General features: G+C 46.8%; 1 protein-coding gene across 13 annotated transcripts in view; it reads left to right on the forward strand.

Moving 5' to 3' along the window:
* Positions 1-13811, forward strand: part of FOXP1 (forkhead box P1) — a 383077-nt gene that overhangs the window by 254134 nt on the left and 115132 nt on the right. The window contains exon 1 of one of the 13 annotated variants that reach the window (XM_071813232.1): positions 4520-4604. The exons of the other annotated variants lie outside the window; for them this stretch is intronic. The gene's annotated coding sequence lies outside the window, so the exon portion shown is untranslated. Of the gene's footprint in view, positions 1-4519; positions 4605-13811 lie in introns of those variants that run through there. 13 annotated transcript variants of the gene reach the window in all.

Here is a 13811-nt window from a genome sequence, read left to right on the forward strand (position 1 = left end):
CTTCTGGGGGATACTGAAAAAAACCAATCTCTTAAAACCCCAGGGCTGCTGGAATGTGAGCTTTTTGGAGGTGATGTGCGAGGAACACGAGGCAACAACTCGGTGCATGTGTGTGTGCGCCTGCGAAATTGTCTCCCAACAGAGAGGGGCATGTTCCCAACTATCCCAGCTTGTGTTCTAGCTCCTATTGTTCCCTTTGTTCTGTATTATTTAAGATCAGTTACTCTGCTTCTGAGGATTGGGAATAACCGGCAAGGTAGAGCACAGCAACCAGCCTCTATTGTCTTCCTGCGATCCGCAGTTGCATCCAGAAGTGGCTGGAGCTGCTTTCCTCCCGCTCCTGTTTGCTTCTGCCTGGAGGGCTCTGGTACTTTCAGTATAAAGTACCAGAGAATTTCAAACTTTCTGAGAAGAATTGCAAAGATCAGACTGGAAATGCCCTTTATGTGCAGGGCTGTGGGGTTGTTTTCATTCTCGTTGGTACTAAATAAGCGCTGGCTTGGCCTCCCCTCTTCTGCCTCTGTGCATTTGTGCTTTTTCCAGTCTTGGTCCTAAGATTGCCTTCTCTTTTAACTTCCTACATAAATGCTGCTTTATTTATTCCTATTTGTCTGGGAGGTAATATGTCATTCCCCTGCTAATATTCACCCAAGCAAGCAGTTTTAACCATTTTTTAAGACTGGCAACAAAACTCAAAGCGCCCGTGCCAGGAAAGTGAGTATTAGGTATTACCTGTTTCCAGTGTTTGTTTTTTGGACTAGACTTACAGTAAATACCTTTATGCTACTGCTATTGCCAAAATCACTCTTTTTGCTTCATTTTCTACTCTTGTACGGTACCTACTCGGCAGTCTTTGGCTGTTTTCAAGCATGTTTTACTTACCTCATGATTCTTGGAAAGCAAACCTGGTTCTCAGTGACCCCCAATGCTGCAGTTCTTCGTCAGGAGGAGTTTTGCCTGAGGAATTGCTGCTGAATTTGTGCCGTGTGTGAAACCACGCTGCACCTTTGAAAAAGTGTATCGCAGCCAGTCTGTGTCTTCACAGTGTGTAGCAAATGTACTGGAAGCTCTGGAAGAGCAGTAAAAGTCATTAGAAGTTGTGCTTTGCCTTTCCAGAAGACCCCACCAAGGGCTTGTGCTGGTCCTTGCCAGGGTGCGTGCCCAGCTTGGGGATGCCATGTTTCGGGTTACATCCCTTGCCATGTGTTTTCTGGGCAAAAGGCGTATGACACTGGTGAAAACCACTCAATTTTAGATTAAAATGACTGCACTTTACTAGGAAACTCCATCCAGCTCTAATCTGTTTGTAAGGTGACTGACATGTAAAGCGCTTTTTGTTTTAAGGTGGAGGGAAATGCGTTCGGGATAGAGTTTCTGGTATAAATGTCAGGTGCAACGCAGTGCGTGCTCACTCAAAAAGTCAAGCAGATAACCTTGGCATTTAGGGACACTGCCTTGTATAAAATGAAATTGTATTTTGTTTTTAAAAAGGAGGGCTACATTAAGAGGTCACCTATTATCTGTGTTTTTGCTAGCTGTCTGAAACTCGGCTCTACTGTCTATTAAACTCAAACCACTGTGTAAACATTCCTGTGTTGTTCCTGGTCTCTACAATGGCCAAGGGGATCGGGTTTCACCTGCCTGCACATCTTCAAGCAATTAGAGCAATTAGCTTGAAGCCATTTCACATTCAAGGTCTACAGTGACATTCAAGTCCAGAAGAAGTCTAGGGGAAAAGAAAAAAGGCTGTAGAAGGGCCACTGTGCAGCAAACACACGTAAAATAACCTGCGAGAGGGTTTTTGGACGTAGAGTGACTTCCAAATGCGGCCGGGAGGCTTTGCAGCGGGCAGGCAAAGTTGCCGCTGCAGAAGGAAAAAGATAAAGCACCTAATGATCCTTTAAATTATACCCAAGTTTTGCCTGTTTTGCACTGGGGAGGGCGGGGGAGGAGGTAGAAATAGCAGCATGGTTTGGAATGATATTTGTGTGAAATAATACAGCGTTGATCTTATTTACTGACATTTCTCCTGGCATGGAGATCATATTTTTCTTCTCATTTAGGTGGGGATTTATATTTGGTGTTTACATTGTAAAACTGCACTCATTCTGGCTAGTGTATCCGTTACAATGACATTCAGTGTTGAGTTTAGTGATTCCAGCAGTAAGTCTTGAAAGCTGCTATTTTTTAAAAGGTTGGAGCAGATTAGTGGTGACCTTAAAAGATTAAACTAGTACAGTTTAAAGATAAATAATCAGCCTTTAGCACATTAGATAGCTACATAAGCATGACAGAAGGTGACTTTCTTACAACAGTTTCAGAATCCAGGAAGCATTTTTATATTTGTAACTTGACTAAGGCAGGGAATGGTGTTTTGCAGAAAGCGAGACATAAACTGATTGCACCACTTCAAATTGGTTAATACAGTTTTAAATCCACAGTTTTCCTGTTGGTTTTATTATGCAGAAGAGGCTGATTTTAAAAGCTGTGCCTGCTGCAAAAGAAGATCTTTCTTTGCTGTCCCGGAGGGTGTTCTTAATCAGAAATAACCGCAGGCTAAATTATAATGTGGAATCCTGCTGCCCTTTAACCTAACACTGCTGCTCGTTCAGTGTTTGTTAACAAACAGCTCTAAGTACAAAATTGTTTGAGAATTACTTTTTCATTATATTTGCTGACTTCAATTAGAATAAGAAGCTTATTTGGGGAAGAAAAATTAAAAATGTATGGGTTTCTAGTGAAAGTTTCAGCAATTGTTTCCCGGCAAGTGCCATCTTCTGTATGTATCTGCGGACTCCGAGGCACATGTAATTCAATTTAAATAAAATTACCTTCCGAACTAATATTTCTGCACCAGAGACAGAGGCAAAGCTCCAGAGCATCCCACGACTCAGCCCTTTGAAAGATGCAGGGGCTGGGCGGGCGGCAGGGGCTGAGCCCAGGGCCCCTCTAGGCCTTGGAGGGGGATTCGGTTCCTGTTCCCTAACGAAGAGGCACCGATTCCCCATCCCCTTGGGAAAGCTGGGCCAGACACAAGCGGCACAGTGTCCTATTTCTGTTTCACTTTGAATAACGTGTAATTGAAACGTACGCTCGGCAAATTAATTGGTGAGTTGAAGGTAAGAACTGCTGAGTTAGTAGAGATGGCACAAGCCCTCCTCTTTTTTCCCCCTTAAGTTTACATGCTGGAGCGGAAACGCTGTGTTACTCAGAAAGGAGGTGATGCCTCTGTAGAGCAGACCTTTCCTTTTTTTTTTTTCCCTAGCTTAGTCTTCTGTTTCTGTGATCTGCCTTTTGAACTGTTTTTGTGGCTGATCAGTTCCACCTAATATGTCTCTTGATTTCTGCTATTGTAATACTCAGACGACATGCTGTTCTCTTCATTTTTATAAGCTTTAGATGCTCCTGCCTGTCATACTCTGGCGGTTTATCTTCAGCGTCTGGATTTGCTTTCAGACTTGCATGTCTATCAAGCTGCTGTTGCTTTGAATGTGAGATCAAAAGAAGATGAATTCCAGTAAAAAATTTCCTTGTATGAAGAAAAGATTGGGGGCCTATGTAAACATCCCACTGACAGCTCCCAATGAGTTATTTTAGCAGAGCATTAGCACCCAGAATGACAGACAGTCCAAGACTACATGCTAAATAACAAATCAGTCCCTTCAGCGGCAGCAGCACGTTGCCACAACAGCAATACATTTTCTAAAGGAATCCTGTTCCTCTTTTTTATTGAATATGGCTGTTCGACTGCTCATCTCTTCACAAGCTGCCTTGGAGTGCCAGCCCCAGTTTACTTTTTCTTGACAATATCTGTGTCATGTCACCACTATGACAGAAGACAGGGTTTCGATAATTGGGTGGGGAGACGGTTAGTTAGTCATCTTGAGTTAAATAGGTGGTTGGTTTTAGGGAGGGGAAGGAGACGGCGAAGGGAAAGCATCTGTCTGAATGCTAAAGGCAAGCTTTCCGAGATGCTGGATGCGAGTCCTGCGCCCGAGACAAGTTGCATTTTTTGGGTGGTTGTTTATATCTCAATTCACGCAGTTAGAGAAAATACCTCTGAAGCCTGGCCAGCCTCACAAGCCCGTTTTGAGAGCAAGTTACAGCACTGCAGAGGGAAGGAAAGTCAAGCTTGGCTGAACTTATGTGCAAACATGATTCTGCCTAGATGCAGAAGCGAGGTGTGCTTTTTGCCGCTGCTTGGTCTAGTTGGGGACAAAATTAGTTCTGCATGTTTCTAATTACAGACGGGGAACTTAATAACGCAGAATTGCTAGGTTTGTTTGCGCCTGGTGTAGTGCTAAACCCAACTCTTGAGATTACCTGCGAGCTCTGGCCGATCTCGCCGCTTCGCCAGGGAAGAATTAGGGAAGGAATGCTTTGCGGTTTCTTTGTCATTTAGGAAAAGCAGAGGTTGCTACTGTGGAGGCAGAGCCCGGGTGGCTGCCGGCGAAGGGCAGCGCTCCAGCGGCTCCTCCAGCCCTGCTCCGGCTGCTCTGCACTTCCTGTTTATTCAAACATCTTTTACCATTCTTCAGCCCCCGCTTCACAGAAACAGCCAGAAACGCATCTCCAGCGCGAAGACGGAAATCTAAAGGCAGACAGTAAGAGCTTACTCTGTTAAACTCTTCATTTTCTCTGAGAGCGCTGAGAGAGAAGGAGCGCGCAGGCAGGGCTGAACTTTTAACTTGCTGCCTTGCGCGGGCAGCTTGGCAGTGCAGGAGGGGGGAATCGCTTGGGTCTAAAGAAAAAGAAGCCGGTTTGGATTGTTTACTGCAGTGTTGACAACCAGGGTGGGTTTTTGGCCCAGCTTTGGAGGAGCATGGCGAGGACTAAGTCCTCTGCCGGGGCACCCGTCGCCTTGCGGCGTCCCCGTGGAGCAGGAGCAGCTGTGTGTCGCCGTCCCTGCTGCTCGCCGGGTGCTGCGGTGTCTCCCTGCACTTGCACAATTAGCAGAAAAGAAAAAAAACAACAAAAAGCACAATACAGCAACCCCCAACCAAAAGGAAGCATGACTGCTGTTCTGGGCAGCAAAAGAGAGAGGTGCGAGCCTGCCGAGTTGCTTTTTGTTTTCCGCAAATTGTTTGCATCGTGGCTCTGGCACCGCTTGCGAACCAGCCTCGCTAATATTTGTACCAATTTCATGCTAATAAAAATCAGGCTGCTGAGACAAGCATGGCTATTATCTCATTCATATTACTATTGTTTAGACCTGTGGTACTACAAAAGGAAAGAGAAAGCGTGCTCACGCCGGGTAATGGTTGTTAACTTCTCACGTGAAGGATTTTCTCTGCAGTTTTTCAGTATTAATGATTGTTGTATGAATGGTCTTCAGGGGTTGTTGGAAGATAGTGTAGATCCTCTGGGTAATCCGTGTTGCAACACGTATGCTGGATTTTTCCCTCTCTGTTCAAGGGGCTTAAAAAACTACTTGTTATTTCTCGGTTGTTTCTTCCACTGGAATGTAATAGCAGGTAACTTGTGTTTGGTAAGCATTTGTCGTGCTCATATAGTGTGAAACGTAAGAGAAAATGGAAAATATGCCGCCTGCCCTGTGGTGAAAGCGAATCCTCCTCAAGGCTTTTCCTGCCTCTCTGAGATCCAAATACACTTTAAATTTTTAAACTGTAAACCCCCGTCTTCCTAGGAAAGAGAGCGAGCAAGAGAGAAATCAAGCTGTGTGTTCAGCCAAACCACAAGTACAACAAACATATTTTTAAAATATATTGCTAGTCTGGCTTTTTAATGTTCAGAAGTTGTTCTACTTTGCAGAAAAAAAAATGGTGTTTGCAACTGCCTTAAGGACAATTTGTTTAACAGTAGGAGTAATTGCATGGGGAAAATGGAAAGAGTGACTGAAGTTATTTACTCAGATGTTAGTGTAGGTGTGGGGCAGAAAACTCGCTGTGGGAACAGTGGGCTGCTTTTCTTGGTATCTTAGTCTATTTGATGACCATCAAATTTCCCAGCTCACTGGTTTTGTTTTTTCTGGATGGCATGTTTGATTATTTATCAGAAGGGAAAGGGAGTAGCTGAAGCAAATAAACATGTGACCGAGCTGTGTTTTGTTTTCCACTCAGAAGGCCGTGCCCTTTAACAGATATACAGAAAATAATAAACGTATTGTTTTATGATAAAAGGAAATTATGTGTGTCATTTTCTTTAGCAAGGCCATTAACCCCTTGTGTTCGCTGGTCTCCGCCTTCTGGCAGCTTATTGGGTTTGCAGCTGGGAATTAAAGGCACTTAAAACCCCCTCTTGTGTGGAGCGTTTCCATGGATTACTGCTTCACCCCTTTGGATTTGCTGGATTTATTACGTAGTCATTTCTGCCTCAGCACATCCCTGGTCCTCTCCCTGGTCCTACTCGAGGTACGATTGACTAAATGAGCAGCACTTTGAATTTGTAGCAGAAAGCCCTGAAGAGTGCTGCTGGGATCTCTTTTTGCGGCTGATACTGGTGTCTGTGCAGCACGAGGGGTTGCAGCTGTATTTGGTCCGTTACAGATGGTGTCAGTTTATGTGATTCTTCTTTAAATGCCAGGTGTCTAGCATGTAGCGTGTAGTATTTCCTTTGTAAAACCAGCTTAGGACAATGCTCATTATCTTCCCTGGAAAAAAAAAAAATAGAAAAAGAAAAAACAACTATAAACTAAATCACTGTCAGGAAGTAAAATACAGGTTTGCCTCATCTCTGGGAAGCATGTTGCATGCTTTAGCTGCTTTTATGGGATTAAAAGAAACAAGTTAAGACTGTCATGCACATGAAAGGAAACCGAGATGTGGTTTGTTTCACATTGTGCAGGTGGGTATAAATTTAATAGACTGACTGGCTTTCAAAATCTCTCTTTGTCTCCCGGAATCGCATGTCAGTTCCAGCGCGCTGCTGCGCTCCGCGGTCCGTAATAGCGCCTGACTGCCGCTGCCCCGCCGGTGCCGGATCGGCAGGAGGGTCATCCTCCTCCTCAGGGACGTCGGTTCCCTCTATGGAACAGCTCCAGATTAAAAAAAAAAAAAAAAGGAAAATTTGCCTGATATCTTGAAGTTGTGTTCAAGTGTGTGCATCGCTGCCGGGAGAGGAGGTGGATGCTTCACCCACTGGCTCCGGTGGGAGTCGGCGCTCGGTGGGAGCCCAAATGCATGGCAGGGACTGAAGCTGCAGGTTTAGTTTTGAGGGAGGTAAAAATGGCAGTCGAAATACCAGGGAGAGGAAGGGCCGGTGAAATAAGGACCTGAAACTTCAGTGTGGTGCACAGAAGAAAGAGGAAATGAGCGGCTTGAGGCCAGGTGACGTGGGCAGGGGCTGACTTGGGCTGTCCCTGTGCCCGGCGGCTCCTCGATGGTCCCAGCGGTGGGTGTCAGCAGCGCGGGGTGGTGGTACCCAAGAAGGCAGAGGCGCAGGAACAGTTGCGTCCAGCTGGACACGGTCTCTCCAGCCCTGGCTGCCATCCTTGGGCCTGTGAAGGACAGTTAGAGGACCTGTCCATTGGAGGAAGTTTCCTCCTCGCCTCGGGCAATTAAAGGTTGGCTCGTGCCCTGAAGCATAAATATTTGTACCCTAGTTTGTATTTTTTTTCTTTCCAAAGGTAAATGCTCTCATTACTATCTGTGCAAATGTCTCATCCTTTCTTTGTATCCTCCCCTGCTCTTGGCACTGGTGATATCTTACTGTGACAGTAAGTTCCACCGAGTAGTTATGAGTTGTATATTAAGAAAGAGGAAAAAAATCCTTTTATCTGCTTTAATTTTGTTCTTTGGTGGTTACTGCTTTCTGACGTCATTCAATGTCCCCTTTGTCTTGCGTTATGAGAAATGGCAGATAGCACCAGATGTACCTTCTCAGGCCGAGTCACAATTTGTGTGCTTTTATCATATCCCCTTACTCATCTCTTGCTAAACTAAACACTTCCACCCTTATCAATTTTGCCTTGTATCTGGTGAGGCCTCTAATCATTTTTGTCGCTTCTATCTGAACCTCGCCTATTTTTGCTTTACCGAAACCTTACAAAATTAGGGTTTTTAGAAACTACTCTAAACTAGGTTGTGCCATGGTCTTGAAATAGAGATATGTGATTTGCAGCACTATTTTCCCATGATTTGGGCTGCCCCAGCATATTGATTCCTCCGTTCACCCAGCAGCAGCGAGCGTCCGATGGTGCGTGGTGAGATGTCTGTGCTCAGAGGCTTTATTTCATGGGCCTCTGAGGGCAAGTTTGTCATACAGTGTTTTGGAAAACAAGCTTAAAATATGTTCCCTGTTTTGTTGACCACACAGGGAAGCGCGCAACCGGCTGTATGCAACATACTATTTATGTTGTAGCAACAAAAAGGCACTCTTCCTTCTGCCCCCCACCTTTACCCCTCTTCTCTGCTAAAAAAATATGAGAACTTCCCGTGCTTTTGACATCCAAGAAAAATGCGGTACAGCAATGAATAGTCCTCCAAATATTCAAAGGTCTGGTTCACTTTTGGATAAACACAGTAGTTCAGAATCTGATCTCGAGCCTACAGAAACGAACTGGAAATCCCATAAGATTTTTTTTCATCACTCAGACATAGTTCAGTTCTGGTTCAGTTTGCATGGGGAGCCAAGATTTGTATCCTTTCTCATTTTACCAGGATGTGTTGGCCCATCCCTCCTTTCTTGCTGGTACAGACCGCTACATGCTGTGAATCTTGACATGCCAAAATAAAGAGAGCCATTTTTAATGTTTGGGAACTTTTTGCCAGATGCTTTTTAAATGGCTTTGATGAGTTTTGACTGTGACTCTCTAAAAGAGGAGACAGAAGGTGTTTTTACAGTGTAACCGCCTGAGGGTTTCGTTTGTGCCTCAAGAATGGGATTTTTGTAGCTGTTGTCACTGTTGTGGCTGGGTCGGGGTTCGCAGGTTTTTGGGGTTTGCTGAGTTTGACCTCCTGCTGCCTGCCCCCTTCCATCCCGCTTGCGTCTCTGGGTATTCAAAGAAAATACCTCGACCGCCTTTCCCCCCCACGTTGGTGGAATTCATGAATAAATCACAGAATTAAAATCTGGTGTTTTGTAGGCAGTTCCCTGTTGTCCCCCGGCGTGGGGCTGGGTCCCCGCTGCTGCAGAGCTGGGGTGGCAGAAAGGACCTCGCCGGCCTTGGGATGGGCTGTGGGGTGGCAGGGCGGGAGCATCGAGTCTGCTGGTCCTAGTGCCAACAGCAGCAACCTCAGCACCCAGGAGGAGTGAGTGTAGCAGCACTGGGGCACAGGCAGCTCCAACCCGTGGGTTTGGAAGAGAGGGTTTCTGTTTCCAGTGCCTTTTCCTGGAGGGGATCTCCTCAAATGATAGCCAGGATCTCTTCCAGAGGAAAGAAACTTAGCCTGCTGGAAGAAAAAGAAAGATTCATCTTCTTTGCTTATGACTGAATTATTCTAGGAGATGCTTCAGCATGAGGCATGTTGCCAGCTCCCTTGCTCCACGCCTGCCCCCCCCAGCAGGGACAGGATGTGAGCTGGGGTTTGCACATGTGGACCTCCAGGTCCCTTCTCTTTTTCCAGCATGGGAATCACCTATTAGTCACTTGGCTAGGATCAGCCTGCTGCGTTTTAGCAAAGCCTTCAGGGCCAACTGATCATTTTATTTGAGTAAAGGATTGTTGTTGAAGCTCTCCTCTTTGAGCTGGCTGGAAGCCCCTTGGATGGAGCCAGCCTTGCAGAGGAGCTGCAGCTGAGCAGCATCTCCCCTGGCTCACAGCATCCCTCTGCTGCACCTCTGGAGTGGCGCTGGATACGGGGTACGTGAAGCAGGGCTATTTAATGAAACAAGGAAAGAGAGAATGAGATGGGGGTGGGGGTGACTTGAATCTAGGGCTGACAAAGGTGGACAGCAGGGCTGCTTCCCCAGGTTACGTTGGGTCCTGGCCATGGCCCATAGCTGAGCCCGGTGTCCTGCTTGTCATTATCCCCAGGCTTCCCTGCTGCGGTGCTGGGAGCAGCGTTGGGGCTCTTGGCCTTGGCTGGTTTTGACGTGCGGTGAGGAGGGTCAGGATGGTGGGAACAGGGAGGGAGCATGGAGCAGCTTGTTTCCCAGTTCTGGAGGAAGATGAAAGAGCTGGGTACAAATGTCAGAGGGAATAAGTGCTGCAAGAACATCTGCTTCTCTTTTTTGCATCTTCTACATTTTATTCCTCCTCTTCATTTTGGTTCCTTTCCTATTCTCTCTAGTTGGTTCTTCTCACCTCCCCCTGTTCTGTTCCTCCCAGAGGAACAGCACTACCCACTACTGTCGCTTTGCACCTTTTTTTTTCCTTTTTGCGTACTGCTCCGCTCCTCGCTGTTTTCCACACGTTGTGCGGCTCCTCAGCCTGCCGGAGGAGAACTGCAGCAGGGCTCCCCTCCAACGTGTCTGCCTCCTACCACCGCTCCTCTACATCTGCTGCTCCAGGAGAAGAGGGTGTCGCAGGAGAGAGGAGATAGAGGAGGCAGGAGTGGGAGAGACACGAAGCAGCTCCGAAGCTTGGGTGCATCCGGGCTTCCGAGCTTGTGAGCTGCATCTTGCCGCTCTGCTGGGAGCAGCTGCGGAGCGGAGCGGGGTGTGAGGACAGATGGGAGCTGAGAACGAAGAGACATTGCTGTCTGAGTCTAAATCCCACCTTGGCCTGCCCGGGAGAAACAAAGGTACTTGCCTTGTGAGACTAAATGGAAGCAAGAAACCTTTCAGAGAGGTGGGCCATGCGTTATGAGAAATGGGAGAGGCCTCTTTAGCTGCCAACCAGGTGGTCCCTCGGTGCTTAAAGCCACTACGAAACTTGGGGAAAAATAGATGGTGGGAGAACTGCATGCCTGATGCTGCAAAGCCTTGCTTTGCCCATAGCACAGCAGGGAAATCTTAGCAGCAATCATAGCTGTGCGAGGATCCGGCTACCTGTTATTGCTCAGAGGTCAACACAGAAGTTCTCACTTCTGCAGCCTGGGACTGGGGTAGCGTTATGTTTGCTCCAAGTGTAGATTTTGCTTTTAAAATATCTTCTGTCTCATCTCTCTCTGCTTGTTGTATTTTGTTTTGCTTTTTAATGACCATAACTGAAATAACGGACAGATGATGATGTTGGCTGGGGAGTGACTTTCCAGATTTACTGCTTGGACACTTCAGATGGCTGTGGGACCATCTCTAATTTCTGGGAACAGTTCCTTGCTCCTTTCTCAAGTTGCTTTCCTGATGGGCAGCTTTGTCCACCTGGAAAGGCCCAAAATCCTTAGGAATCTGTAAAAACACACGGGATTTAGTTTTGTGCCCGTCTTGCAACTTCTGCATGCATGCTTCTCCATTTTAGAGGCAGATGACTACTGCCCAACTGCCCTGGGAATTGGAGCGAGACAGGATGCCAGTTGCTTTTGCATCCTGATGTCTGTTGCTCCTCTACACACCCTCCAACATACGTACCTTTCCATATACCCTGCAGTTCCCTCGATCAGTCTTTCCATGCCTGATAAACCTCAGATGTGGAAACAAGCTGCTTCTGGCCTTAGGAATCAGGCCCATTATGGCTGTAGGTCTTCATATTTCATTAATAGCTGATTGATATTAATATTGGTTGGAGCAGATGGGAAGGGAGGAGCTTGAGCTCTTTTTCTTCAATAGAAATAGGCTGATGGAAAAACAGTTGGAGAATCACTGCCTTGTTGTACTGGCTGCAGCGGTGGAACAAGTTAGCAAGAGGCTCCGTAGGACTGGATCCTGTTACTGTTTTCCTTATATACTATTACTGTAAGCAAGTATATGGTATTCAAGCAGCATTTCTATTTTTAAAGTTCTACCCTTCTTTTCCAGTGTATTTGCCTTCCCCAGCCCCATTCCCGCATCGGGAGTTTCTAGCCATGTGAAGTCAGAGGCAGGGCTACGTTTTTACCCTTGGAGCGGAACTTACCCAAAGAGGATGGTAAAACCGAAAGATTGATCCTCTTGCGTGAAAATGCTGAATTACAACAGTAACTCGAGTGATAACAGTGCCGGATGTTCTGGGCAAACAACAGCTGGGCAAACAAGTCACGTTCTGTCTATCTTGCAATAAAATTGTCTTGGTCATCTCCAATGTGTACTTCCCCCCACCCCCCAGTGCTTAACTAGCTGGGAAACATTTAATGGTTGCCACTTCCTTAAGCAGAGGGAGAGGGATTTTCGATGGGGCTTCCCACTTACTCTGTGGCATCTTTGAATGAAACAGGCTTGATTCATCTCTCAGTGAATGTACTGTTAAAATTTTTTTTGCGTTAGGTGTCACCCAGTGTTGGCTCCCAAATACCCATGTCTCTAAAGTACAGCATTTCAGTTGCCTTTTTACTAATCTGTGTTTTACGCCAGGAAATCTCCTTATCTCTGGGTGATTTCCTAATGGATAAGAAAATAGCTCGGGAGTTCATTTACTGTATCTTGCATTTAGGCGTCACACCGAGCAGAATCAAGATGACTCGGTTGGTAGTGAGCCTTTTACTGATTGTCATCCTTTCAGATCCCTGTTGATAGTGACCAAACTCATGGCACTCAGAAGGTGGCTTGCTAAGGGATGCTTTTCTTCCTCTTCCTTCAGTAGGTGGGAAGATTTCCTATTTGTATTTTGGTGCAGAGAGGAGGACGATTGCCGATGTTGTGTGATTAACTGCTGGAGGCCAGAACTGGCGTCCGTGTTGTCCCAGGGAGTCATGACCAGGCTTTCAGGGTCTTTGAACAGCTCGGATAGGCTGTAATGCAGTTGCTGGTAATCACAGTCCCAGGTATCTGAAGCACCTCTGTGGTTTTCGAGGTCCTGGTGTCTCTACCTGCTGGTCCTGTGAAGGAGAACTCAGTTGCCTGGGTTCACAAACACAAGCTGTTTCACTGCAGCCCCGGCAATTGTTCACTTGCAGAAGTGCAAGCACGTGGTGGAGATTTAGGATGTAACTACGGCAGTGGGGAGGAATGTGTGAAAAGAGCTTGGAGATGTCAGAGCACCCGCTCGTGAGGAGAGGGCCACGTTAGCAGAGCTGTTGGCTAGCAGTAAACAGTCCTGGCACCCTTGTTTCAGGACTTGGCAGGAGCAGGAGTTGAACCAAGTCCAGCTTTACTCTCTACTGCCTGTTCAGTAAGTTGAGGACAAGGCAGATGATTAAGGAAATGTGGGGAAACTGCTACAGAAGCTTTTGGAAAGATAAGAGACTTTGGTCTCCATGTCTGACAGTCTGGCACTTCTCACTAGCGTTGAATTCACATGCAAATCAAAGGCAACATCTACTCCCACAGGAAGCTTTATTAATGTACAGGCCTGGTTGCGAATCTCCATGCTGATGAAGGTTGTGGGACTGACTTCACTCTCAGATTATTCCCGGTCTGTCCTCGGCTGAGCGCTGTGCAGCATCGGCAGCCTCAGCAGGGCTCCCACGCCGGCATCCAGCCACGGGCTCCACGCGAGAGCGGTTCCTGTGTGGAACCAGAGAAAAGGAGGTAGAGGTGACACGCTTGTCAGCTTGGATTAAACGGGATGTGCCGGCGTAATGAGGGCAGATGTCCTCCGGGCTTGAACCAAGATCAGCAAATCAATTTCATGAAGGCACTCCAAATGAGCTTGAAGTGCTTTGCATAGAAAGGAAAGGAGGAAAGAGGGCTGGTGCTTCCCATGCCGAACTAGCCATCTTTCTTCTACACATCCCGTTGTGTTTAAGGAGTGCAGTTGAGACTTCGAACTGGCAGGGGTAGCGCTTGGTCTGAGGCTGGAGAGAGGAAAGGCTGAGCAGGGCAATGTGGAAAGGCAAAGGGGCTTGGGATCCCTGGGTTGCTGTACCACCAAGGATGCAGTAGCTACTTGATGCAGA

This window comes from Patagioenas fasciata, chromosome 10 (genome assembly GCF_037038585.1).
Source record: "Patagioenas fasciata isolate bPatFas1 chromosome 10, bPatFas1.hap1, whole genome shotgun sequence".
Lineage (NCBI taxonomy): Eukaryota > Metazoa > Chordata > Aves > Columbiformes > Columbidae > Patagioenas > Patagioenas fasciata.